A 12,187-nucleotide genomic window follows, 5' to 3' on the forward strand; every position below is an offset into this window, starting at 1 on the left:
GCATAACTCCTTTCACAAAAGAACAATTTCATATCTAGTGGGGTGATTGTTTTCAATTACTTAACTGTGTATTCACGCTGGTGATGATCAAATGCACAGATAAATGCAGCATGTATGCAACTGACATTTGCAAAATAATACAATGCGAAACTGTCTTCTATGTTGACATTTTATGACTTTCAAAAAAAACCCTAAATATGCAAGTCAGAATGCATCAATTCTCCGCGTGTATAAATCTGTGTGGTATAAATCTGCTCCTTGAACATCTGTCAGATACTTCTTTGTATAATGTATGAGAACATGTAAGTGTGAAATTCATATCTATCTATCTCTATATATCGATATATAGAGAGAGATAGATAGATCAAAATGGAGAGAAAGAGGGAGATCATCTCTCAGAGCTCATCCAGAGCTCTGTGATAATAATAGAGAGCCCCTGAGGCAGCCAGCCCTGATTACAGAATGGGCCCCACCTGAGAGAAATTAGGTGATTTCAGGTTAACTACTGAGTGGGCCCAGCTGAGGAAGGGCTGGAGGAAACAGAATGCAGGGAGTCAAAAGGTGCCTGCAGGGTGTTGAGTGAGCACCCAGAGGACAGACTGGGAGACCTAGAAGGGAAGGAAAGAGGTGAGGAAGGAAATGGCCCAGGGAAAATGGTCACATGGGTAGAGGATTTGATTGAGCTGTGCAGTACAGAGCCCTGGGCTGGAACCTGGAAGTGAGGTTGGGACTGGATTCCCCCCCCAGCCCCAAGGAAGCGGTGTACAAAGGTAGCTGAGCCCAGAGAGGGGGCTGCAGTCTGAATGTGACCTCGCTGAAGAAGGAGCTGTGGAGAGGCTGGAAGGTTGCACTTGCTTTTGACCTTATTCCATAGGTCCTTTGGAAGAAATTTCATACCAAATGAAATCCAAGATTGCCTACCTGGAACTTCTTTTTTTGGATGGGATAAGTACTGCTGGTAAGTCATATAAATATCTGTGCTGCTAAGATTTGAATTTACTTAGCTCCTGGCCTAGCCCAAATTTGATTGTGTTTTTTATGTATTTTGTTTGTTTGTTTGTTTGTTCTTATTTTAGATTGTGCTGCCTTGGAACAATAAATAAAGTCCAAACTAGAAGAGGCCCAGTCTGTGCATTAAGGGCAGGCTTGCTCTCTCCTTTATTTTCACTGAGCAGGACTTTCATTCCACAAGTCATCCCCCTGACTTCAGTGGGAAACTTTTACTAATAAGACACTAGAAGCGTGTGCTGTAGCAGCAGTGATCCCTTGTTGCCACATTGTCAAGAGCTCAGTTCCCATTTGGGTGGTTTAGTGAAGCGGACAGACTTTCAAAAGTGCTCCACACCTGCCAGCTCCCACCATTCTAGCCTCCTGAAAATCTGATGCTAAATGTTTGTCAGTACCCTCTTTAAATTCAGAAGGAACGTGGGCTCTTTTCTGGTCGAGTAGTTCTGAGACATTGTAGCTCAGGATAATAGAACAGACTTGTTTCTGCAATTCAGCTAACTCAAATGATTGTGGTCCCTTGCTGAACTACATTTCCCAGGATTATTTCAACCTAAGATGAGAACTCTTCCTGTTCCCAGGTATGAATTGCAAGCCCTGGAAAGTCTTGATAGAGCATCTTAAACAGCATAGTGTAGAGCTCATCCAACCAGGTCTGCATGGATGTCTAAATGACTCAGTTTCATTAGCCCCGATTTAGCTTCTCCGTCCAAAAACTGTGTAACTTAAATTATCCTGTAATTCTATGTTTTCTTAAATACTCCTTTTTCATCAGCTCACTACCTGTCAGCTTCTTATTTCTGTTAAAATAGTTTTGAATTTGAGTGTGGCTCGCTGACCCTGGAAGGAACAGGCTAAAGACTGTGCCCTGGCTGGAGGGGTGAGTTATCTGCAAGAAACCACCCCAGCCCCAGAGTGACTGTTGACAAGGACACTGTGAGGCTATGCCTGGCCATGAGGAAGTGCATAGTGGTGAGTAAACCCTGTTACAAGGCTTTTTCTTACGTTCCTTTAACTGCAGCATGTTTAAACTTTTGTAGTTTTCCTTGTCCACCCTCTCTTTTCCTACACCTCCTGGCAAGCGCTGTATCCCAGCCCAGGTGTAGAACCAGCTGATGATAGCACCTTTGGCGAACAGTAAATGACATACTGTTCTTGGCCACTTTTATATTGTGTGACTCCATGTGCTGCTAGACCTCTATCTGCAGAAGGGATTCTTTCAGCAGCAAAGTAACAGGAAATGATTTACTTTGTCCACATTGGATACAAAGTTAAGGAGGTGGGGAGCCTCACTCCAGGTTGCACTTGCTTTAGACCTTATTCCATAGGTCCTGTGGAAGAAATTTCATACCAAATGAAATCCAAGATTGCCTACCTGGAACTTCTTTTTTTGGATGGGATAAGTACTGCTGGTAAGTCATATAAATATCTGTGCTGCTAAGATTTGAATTTACTTAGCTCCTGGCCTAGCCCAAATTTGATTGTGTGTTTTTTATGTATTTTGTTTGTTTGTTTGTTCTTATTTTAGATTGTGCTGCCTTGGAACAATAAATAAACTCCAAAATAGAAGAGGCCCAGTCTGTGCATTAAGGGCAGGCTTGCTCTCTCCTTTATTTTCACTGAGCAGTACTTTCATTCCAGAAGTCATCCCCCTGACTGCAGTGGGAAACTTTTACTAATAAGACACTAGAAGTGTGTGCTGTAGCAGCATTGATCCCTTGTTGCCACATTGTCAAGAGCTCAGTTCCCATTTGGGTGGTTTAGTGAAGCGGACAGACTTTCAAAAGTGCTCCACACCTGCCAGCTCCCACCATTGTAGCCTCCTGAAAATCTGATGCTAAATGTTTGTCAGTACCCTCTTTAAATTCAGAAGGAATGTGGGCTCCTTTCTGGTAGAGTAGTTCTGAGACATTGTAGCTCAGGATAATAGAACAGACTTGTTTCTGCAATTGAGCTAATTCAAATGATTGTGGTCCCTTGGTGAACTACATTTCCCAGGATTATTTCAACCTAAGATGAGAACTCTTCCTCTTCCCAGGTATGAATTGCAAGCCCTGGAAAGACTTGATAGAGCATCTTAAACAGCATAGTGTAGAGCCCATCCAACCAGGTCTGCATGGATGTCTAAATGACTCAGTTTCATTAGCCCCGATTTAGCTTCTCCGTCCAAAAACTGTGTAACTTAAATTATGCTGTAATTCTATGTTTTCTTAAATACTCCTTTTTCATCAGCTCACTACCTGTCAGCTTTTTATTTCTGTTAAAATAGTTTTGAATTTGAGTGTGGCTCGCTGACCCTGGAAGGAACAGGCTAAAGCCTGTGCCCTGGCTGGAGGGGTGAGTTATCTGCAAGAAACCACCCCAGCCCCAGAGTGAGTGTTGACAAGGACACTGTGATGCTCTGCCTGGCCATGAGGAAGCGCATAGTGGTGAGTAAAGCCTGTTACAAGGCTTTTTCTTACATTCCTTTAACTGCCGCATGTCTAAAACAACTACACTTTTGTAGTTTTCCTTGTCCACTCTCTCTTTTCCTACAGCTCATGGCAAGCACTGTATCCCAACCCAGGTGTACAACCAGCTGATGATAGCACCTCTGGGGCGTCCCGCCGCTGGCCGCGGAGCGGCCAGCGGGGGGGCGTCCCGCCTCTTTCATAATGATGTGGGTTGGGGGAGGTAGTTCCCTTTGCTTTACTTCTGAAGGGTTAAATAGTCTCACTGCATTTCATAGGTAAAAGGAAGTGAGTGCGCATGGGGCTTGAACTTTGTAAAACTGAGGAAACGTCTCCCTTTTTCTGTCTTTCTGTCTGTCCTCCGAACTGGAGAGACGAACAGGTTAGATACCATTGGCTCGCTGACCCAGCCATACCCCAGACCAGAATCCATGACTGTGGTTGTAGACCCAGTTCCTGGGACCCAGCCAGAACCCATGCAAGGATCAGATCCGGCAGAGCAGTCAGCATCACAGCCTGCGCTTACAACCCCACCAGAGACAGGAGCCAGCACCAAGGAGCTCCATGAAGCCTGCACCTGCAGCAGCAGCTAAACCGGTGCAAGGTCAACTGGAGCCTGAAATACCACCTAGCGCACCAGCGTAGAGCAGTTCACAGTCAATGGAGACACCCACATCATCTGCATCGCTTCGTGTGACCCAGCCAAAGTTCACAACATAACGAGGAACTAACGTCTTATGGAGCAGTTCCAGGTAGAGCAGGAAGCGGATGAGAGCCTCAAGGGAGCTTGGATGGCAGCCCAGAGTAACCTACTCACCTCTCAGCTCTTCTAATAGGTCCAGGTGTGTTGTAGAAGGAGGACTCTTACACAAGGAGACCCTTTCTGGTGGGCACAGGGAGGACTGGCTTCCTCAGAGACAGTAGTTCCAACTAAGTATAGGGAAAAACTCTGGAGCTTAGCCCACGATCACCCTAGTGGCCATGCTGGGGTGAACAGGACCAAAGACCATTTGGGGAAGTCATTCCGACTGGGAGGGAATCAGCAAGGACATTTCTACCTATCTCTGGTGTCGTGAGGTGTGCCAGAGAGTGGTAAAGCCCAAGACTAGGTCAAGGCCCCTCTTCAGCCACTCCCCATGATTGAGGTTCCATTTCAGCATGTAGCTGTAGATATTCTGGGTCCTTTCTCTAAGAAGACATCCAGAGGAAAGCTGTACCTACTGACTTTCATGGCCACAATGCCAGGGCTGGTGTCGGCTGTGGCCGCAAGGCCAGGGCCGGCGCCTGAACCATCTGAACTAAGGAGTCTGCTACAACTTTGACTTAAGGGTCACGTGGCTTTCAGCTCATACAGTCAAGGCTCTTACACTAAGATTCAAATGTCCAAGGTTCAATCCTGCCCACTGAAAACTAGGGCTTGTCAGCGTTACAAGTGGGGGCTCATCTGAGATGTCAACTGGGAAGTTTTTGAAGCTCAGAATGTCCTTCAACATGTCCTCTCCCAGAAGTACACCCATAGGTGTTTTACCTCTTCCAGGGGCCGTGTAGATCGGGGTGGCCAACCTGTGGCTCTAGACCCATGTGCGGCTCTTCAGAAGTTAATATGCGGCTCCTTGTATAGGCACCGACTCCAGGGCTGGAGCTACAGGCGCCAACTTTCCAATATCCAGGGGGGTGCTCACTGCTCAACCCCTGGCTCTGCCACAGGCCCTGCTCCCACTTCACCTCTTCCTGTCCCATCCCCTGAGCCTGCCGTGCCCTCGATCCTCCCCCCTCTCACCCAGAGCCTCCTGCACGCCACAAAACAGCTGATCGGGAGATGAGGGGAAGGCGGGGGAGACGCTGATCGACAGGGCTGCCGGTGGGGGGGAGACACTGGGAGCAGGGTGGGGGAGCTGAGGGGAGGCTGCTGAGTATAACTGTGGCTCTTTGGCAATGTATATTGGTACATTCTGGCTCCTTCTCAGGCTCACGTTGTCCATCTTGGTGTAGATTATAACATGCAAACACTTTGCCCAGGATTCTAACACCCTAGTGCTATTTACTGCAACACACAGAAAATACACAGATTGGAACCAAAATTGTAAACCCTACATGCAATTCCCTGTCTCAGTTTCCTCAACACACCAAACCAGTCTATGGGCCTGGATTAGGGTCACTTGGTGTCATCCAACATCCTTCTGTTGCAATGCATCACTTATATGCACAAAAACCCAGCCTTCTCCCCCGGCTCAGATAACCTTACCTTGGCCAGTTTATCCCCTGCCTTCCTCTGCCCCAACTGTCCTGTGGCTCTTCCCCCAGTGATTTCTTTTAGAACCTTTTGTTCTCTGTCAACCTTCAGGAACTTTCCACTCCTAACCCCCATTCTCCTTAACATCAACTTGGCCAAACTGCTTCCCTACTTAGCATAAGTATGTTTCCCATTGTCCTCAGCCTAGTGAGTACCTGCTGTAGGTCCTGTCCATCAGGATGGATACGCATAGAAAGAGGTTTCCTATGATTAGGAAATTTCATGACGACAACTTCATAATATCAACTAGAATTCACAAGTCTTACAGACAGACCCCCCCCCCCCCACCCGACATGCACACAAACAAATAAAGACATACAAATCAGGCTTCTGTACACTCAAGTCAGCAATTCTATCCCTCAGTTTTCTGACCAACTGGTGTCACCCCTCCACACCCTCCAGATCAGGCTTGTGTGCTCCTTGCCACCAACAACCAATTTGGTGTACAGAATGTATTAAACTTTCAGAATTAACATGAACAATGCCTACAAATTACCTAAAGCCAACATTTAAAATGATAGTAATAAACCTGCTGGTGGCATCAGATCTAGTGAGGATCTACCTCTCCACCAACTTCTAGTGGTGGATAGTAATTCTGAAAATACTACTTGGCACTGAAAGGACGGGGGCAGGGAATCTAACAGGACCAGAACTGAGACAGATGCAAGGCCATGCAAGTTCATAATTATACAGCCCGAAAATAACACTAAGGTTTAATAATGCTTAAAGATACTCATATTTTGGATTTCTAATGCTGAAAGATGTTATTCTTTATTCTTTGGCACCAAGAAATGCATTTTTCCACAGTATTTGCTCAATTCTTAACCATCATCCTGTGACGTGTGTTAAAATGACCGTTTGACATGTAGCAACTCGCAATAGCTCCACTCTACATGAATTTCTGCTTATGTGACCTTGATGTATATTAGAGTTAGGTGTCACTAGCATTGCAGCTCTTGCCGCTGGCGGGCATGTTTCATTGTGGCTGAGTTATTGCATATCAAAGTTGTGGAGTGGGTCATCTTGACTCTACCTTGCAAATTGAAAAAAAAAATTCACTCAAATATTTATTTTTGCAGTAAATTAAAGATTTGACATATTAATAAATTCTCAGAAGTGTAGAGAAATGAATTATAATTCATATTCCTTCCGTACGCGCACAGGAATTGAAATGATGACATCTTCCTTATTTTATTTGTATTTTTTTCATTTTTTCCTTTCTTTTTTTCATTTTATTTTTTTCCTCGAATTTGGAACTCCATTTAACTTGGCGTCCTAGGTGACCGCCTAGTTCACCTATATGAACGGGCCACCCCTACACACTCACTCACTCTCTCTCTCTCTCTTTCATTCCTTCCTGTGATGGGGTGTTTACCCCACTGTTGCCTGGAAAGGGTTGATGCAGACTGGCTGAATGAGGGAGCCCACCTGAGGAGGAACAAGCTGGACTGGGACTATAAAGACACGAGATTGGAAGCAAAAGGACTGGTAGGAAACTCTGTAGTTCCAGCCTTGGAGAAGGGAGGTATGGTTGGGCTAGCAAACCTGGAGTCAGGAGAAGCTAGGGCTCAGGAAAAGGCAGGAAGGTTCTAGAAGAGACCAGACCTTGACTGTTGACTAGTGGGTCCCTAAGCTGGAACCTGGAGGAGGGTGGACCCAGGTTTCCCTGCCAGCCACTGAGAGAGTGGCATGATGAAGCAGTGAATGGGAAGACTGCCTAGGGCTGCTGGTAAAGACAGACTTTCCCACCCCAGGAGGTCTGCTCTGGGGTCTTCCGTGGCCCCGCTCCCCTGACCAAAGCGCCGGCTGGAGCACGGCAAGCCCCGCGGCCCCGGCTGGAGCTCCGACCGGAGCACGGCAAGCCCTACCCTGCAGCCCTGCTACCCCAGGGCTCTGGGGGCTATTTAAATGGCCTCTGCTGCCCCCCCTGCCTGCAGCCAGCTCTGCACCCTGTGCCCACAGCCAACCCCTGCCAAACCCCCAGCCCTGTCTCCAGCCAAACCCTGCCACACCCCCCTGCAGCCCTGTCCAAAGCCAGCCAGCCCCACACACACCTCTGCCTGCACTGCACGCCCTGCCCGCACCCAGCCCCGCACCCCCCTGCCCTGTCTCCAGCCAACCCCTGCTGCACCCCCCTGCCTGAAGCCAGCCAGTCCCGCACTCCTCTGTCTCCAGGCAGCCCTGCACCCCTTGCCCTGCCTGCAGCCAGACCCTCCCTCCAGCCAGCCCCATGTCCACTGCTGCCCTGCAGTTCCCAGGGCAGTAACCCTGCACACCTGCTTCAGTGATGGGGGCAGGGAGCAGCTGGGACCCACATATGTTCACACCCCCAGGGAGTGGTGGGGACCCACACATGTGAAACGGCCGTCATGAATAACCAAGCAACAGCACATATGATGCAATGTACATAATATATAATTGTATTATTTATATAGCTATGGAAAGCAAATAGCACATGGAAGAAATTAGAGGCTTTTTTTTTTTTTACACTTTTTTTTAGTCATCCCTCCCAGGGCCCCGCCGAAAATGTTCGAATTGGGCCCCGCACTTCCGAAAGCCGGCCCTGCCAAGAGGGACAGACGGCCCCGCGGACAGTCCTCCTCCGACACCCCAATAGAGATTTCAAAAGGTCTCTTACCTCCCTTGTGGCGCCATGGGGTTCGAAGGGGAACGATCCGTAGCCGCCGTCTGTGGCTCCGTGGGCGTTGCCATCCCGGGCGAGCCCCCACATTGTCGGAGAATAACAGAGTTCTCACTGTTTGGTTGGGTGCAGCAAAGTCAGATACTTTACTCTGTTTAGCAGCTACAGCAGGGAGAGATGCGCTAGGACATAGGGTCTCCCCCTCCTAGACAGGTCTCTCCCCAGGTAAACAATTCCAGCAGCATTTATACTTTTGTTACAGACAATAATAAGCAACAGCTGCATTTTGTTTATACATAGGTCATCCCGATACTAACTTTTTCTCCGACAATTTGGGAATCGGGCTCTGTGCCTGTGCCTAAGAGGGCCCCACGCCTTAGCTGCCTTTTTAAATTTCTTTTACATACCTAGTGGCGGTCCAGGTCCTCGGCAGCACTTTGGCGGCGGGGGGTCCTTCACTCGCTCCAGGTCTTCACGGCATTTCGGCGGCGGTGAGGGGGGTCCTTTAATGTGGCAGATTTGAAGGGAAGTTAAAATGTCAATGAGAAGTTTTCCTGAAAAGTGTCTGATTCCTGGGGGGGAATAAAATTCGAGTTTGTGGCCCAAACTTTTCAGTTTTCAGCTTTTCTATGAAAAGTTGAAATTTTTTTACAGGAGAAAATTTCTGCATTTTTCTGAGTATCTTTTACTGTGTTTTTTTGTATGGAAAAACAGGGTATTAGACCCAACAGATTTTCGGTCCACAGAAAGTGTGTGATTCGAGAGGGGGACTTTTGGATTTATTTTTAAAAACCAAAATCTTGAGACGTTTCTGGCTTCTTCTTTCTTGTCTTTTGGCAACAAGTTGAAAGTGTGTATTGGAAAAAGACATCTGTTTTCTGGGCCAGAATCTTCACATGTGGGTAACGGTCACTGATCACAGCTGGGTGCGAGATTTTGTTCATCAAAGTGGAAGTGAAAGAGCGTTACCGTAGAAGAAACTGAGGTCACGGGGAGCGGTCACCTTGTGCCAGGTGCTGCACAGACCCTGGCTGAGTGACCGCAGTCTAAACAGACAGAGGAAAGTTTTTGCCGGGCCTGGGAAGTTCTTACATTCAGCTCAGCAGCGCTGCTTGGTTGGGATGTTTGTCTCTTGGGCTGTAACATGGTCACCTCTGAACACTGCGTCTGATCTATCCCCTTCTCTAGAAAGGTGTGAGGTCTGGTGGGTTAGAGCAGGGGGGGCTGGGTGCCAGGACTCCTGGGTTCTCTGCTGACCCTATGTCAGTGCTGTCACCCTCCCGTGTGTCGCCAGTCCAGGATCTCAGGCTGAAATGTTTGGGGGGGGGGTGCCCCATGGGTACAGTGACAGGTCAGCATCCGTTTACTGGGCTGTCTTTTTTGCAGAGGGGCCCTCATCTCAGACCAGTGGGTTGCGTCAGCAGCTCATTGCTTTGAAAGGTGAGTCACTTGTGGTGGGGAGAGACAAGTGACCAGGCATGGGGAGGGGTGGCTCAGTGGTTAGAGCATTGGCCTGCTAAACCCAGGGTTGTGAGCTCAATCCTTGAGGGGGCCATTTGGGGCAAAAATCTGTCTGGGGATCAGCCCTGCTTTGAGCAGGGGGTTGGACTAGATACCTCCCGAGGTCCCTTCCAGCCCTGAGATTCTAGGCGGATGTCCTGCTTGGATCCATGCTGTGTTATGTGCAGTTGCTCCACCCCAGAGAGGTGGCTGCATCTCAGCACCAGGCAAGCCATCCCTGTGTGGCGTTGCTGGGCAGTTTTTCCTCCGCTGTCCTGCCCCAGAGGTGGCAGCATTTCACAGCCACGCAAGCCCTGTGTGTTACTGTGGGTGGTTCTTTTTCTGCTGCTCCACCCCAGACCCTACTGCATTTTTGCCCATGTTTGCAATTCATCGTCCCCCACTAATTGTTGTTTTCTTTCTTCTTCCCAGCTCTGGTCCTCAGCCTGCCTAGCCTGTGAACCCTGGGTGGTAGGTGGGGGGTCCGATCCCCCATGCACCAGATCATTGTCTATCCTGATTACAATAGGTGCAGCCATTCAGCCGACGTCACTCTAGTGCAGCCGACGAAGCCAGTGCCATTCAATCCACCCCATCTGCTTGCAGGGCCCCCCGATCCTCACCTACAAACAACCCATGCTGGGTGACCAGCTGGGGAGAGTGTTACTCAGGTAGTAAGACCATCCCCCCGGGGGAGGTGCAATCGCTCCGTGTCTAAAGCCCCGTGCTCCTGGAGTCCTGGGATTCCTGCTGCACCTTGAAATAAACCCAGCCCGGCTCGCTAAAATTTGTGGCCGTCACAAAGCTTGGCGGGACGGCAAAGAAGGAGGAGGCCAGGTGAGTGGCTCGCTTCACAACCCTGGGCCCATTCAGACAGCCATGCAAACTGCAAGGACACAAGGGACGCGGGCCGGACCCACCGAATGGGAGACTGGATCCTGGAAAGCAGGGACCCTGGAGAGGACTTCGGGGGCCTAGTGGAAGCAAGTTAACATGAGCTCCTGCTGTGACTCAAAGGGCCAATGCGATCCTGGGGTGGATAAATTGGGAAGAAGGGGTAGGAACAGCGGAGCAATTTTACAAATACGGAAACATTGCAAACCACGTTGTGAAAAAGAGGCTGGAAAACTGCAGAGGGGCGCAGAACAAAGCCCCCCAAATTAACCACGGACGGGCGGGAGGGGATACCAGAGAGAGAGAGAGATTTAAAGGGCTCGATTCCTGGAAAAGGGGTCTGAGACGGTCCTCCAGAAACATGCAGCTTCCTCAAAACCAGCACTGGCCGTGACCCAGGACAGGTTTCACCCCGTCTGACCTGGCAATATTTTGGGAAAACAAGGTTCAAAAAGGCGGAAACGTCCTCGTTGGGACCTTTTCGCACCGGAACGTTTTTGTTTGGGTTTTTTGGGTTTTTTTGAGTCCAACCGAGTTTGAGCTTTGAATGTCCCGTTCATTTCAACCAAGAAACAACAACTCGAAAGCGAAATGAAACATTCTGCCATGGAGCCGGGCAGCAATTTTTGCCGGTTCGCCATCGTTTTCGAGGCTTTGACTTGGGGGCTTGATTTAGGATGGGGAAACCATTGGACATCTCAAAAACCTCTCCCGGGAGCGGCCTAACGGATTGGTGACGTGTTTCAGAGGGGACGTCTCAAGCTCTGGTTCCAAAGGAACTATTGTGGGTTTGTTCTCTGGCCGGGATTATACGGGCGGGCACGGCAAAGGATCCCAATAGGATCTTCTGGCCTTGGGAATCCCGGACTCTCTGGAAGCACTTTCATACGCAGCTCTGTCCTGCTCAGGTGTTAGCTGGTAACTCATAACCCATCAATCGCTCCAGGACTGGCTACCGGCGTCGTCAGTGGTGCAGGATGTGGGGCACCAGCTGAACTGGGGTAAGTGACGCGGCTCTTGGGGCCAGGAGCAACCTGAGCGTGGTGTGATTTTTGGTGGAAATGACCCTTCACCACGAAGTCCACTTTGCCCGGGGGGCCAGAGAGACTGGAGAGTCTAGGACTGTCTGTGACGTGACTTTTCTAGGGGTCCAGGAGTTCCCATTTGTTCCTGTGTGACGAAGTGGGAGTGTTCTCCGAATACTGGGTGGGTGCCTCAGTTTCCCTATGGCTTTCTTAGGTATCTAGGTGGGGGGATCAGGGGCTGTGGTTGTTGCAGAGCCCTAGAGGGCAGGGGTGATGGTGTCTGCACAGGGAATGGCCGACGCCCTGTCTCCTGGGCCGCTCCCCTGCCAGGTGCCAGCTGAAGATGTTGGAGAACAAAGCGATCAGGTGCCTCCTGGCC

At 49.3% G+C, this 12,187-nt stretch overlaps 1 long non-coding RNA gene across 1 annotated transcript; it reads left to right on the forward strand.

The window, feature by feature from the left end:
• The first annotated feature begins 619 nt into the window (after positions 1 to 619).
• Positions 620 to 7,236, forward strand: LOC123368149. The gene is made up of 3 exons (XR_006578704.1): positions 620 to 844; positions 3,253 to 3,434; positions 7,143 to 7,236. It is a non-coding gene; the product is annotated as an uncharacterized LOC123368149 (long non-coding RNA).
• The last annotated feature ends 4,951 nt before the right edge of the window (positions 7,237 to 12,187 follow it).

The sequence above is a fragment of the Mauremys mutica genome, chromosome 4 (genome assembly GCF_020497125.1).
Source record: "Mauremys mutica isolate MM-2020 ecotype Southern chromosome 4, ASM2049712v1, whole genome shotgun sequence".
In the NCBI taxonomy this organism is placed as follows: Eukaryota; Metazoa; Chordata; order Testudines; family Geoemydidae; genus Mauremys; species Mauremys mutica.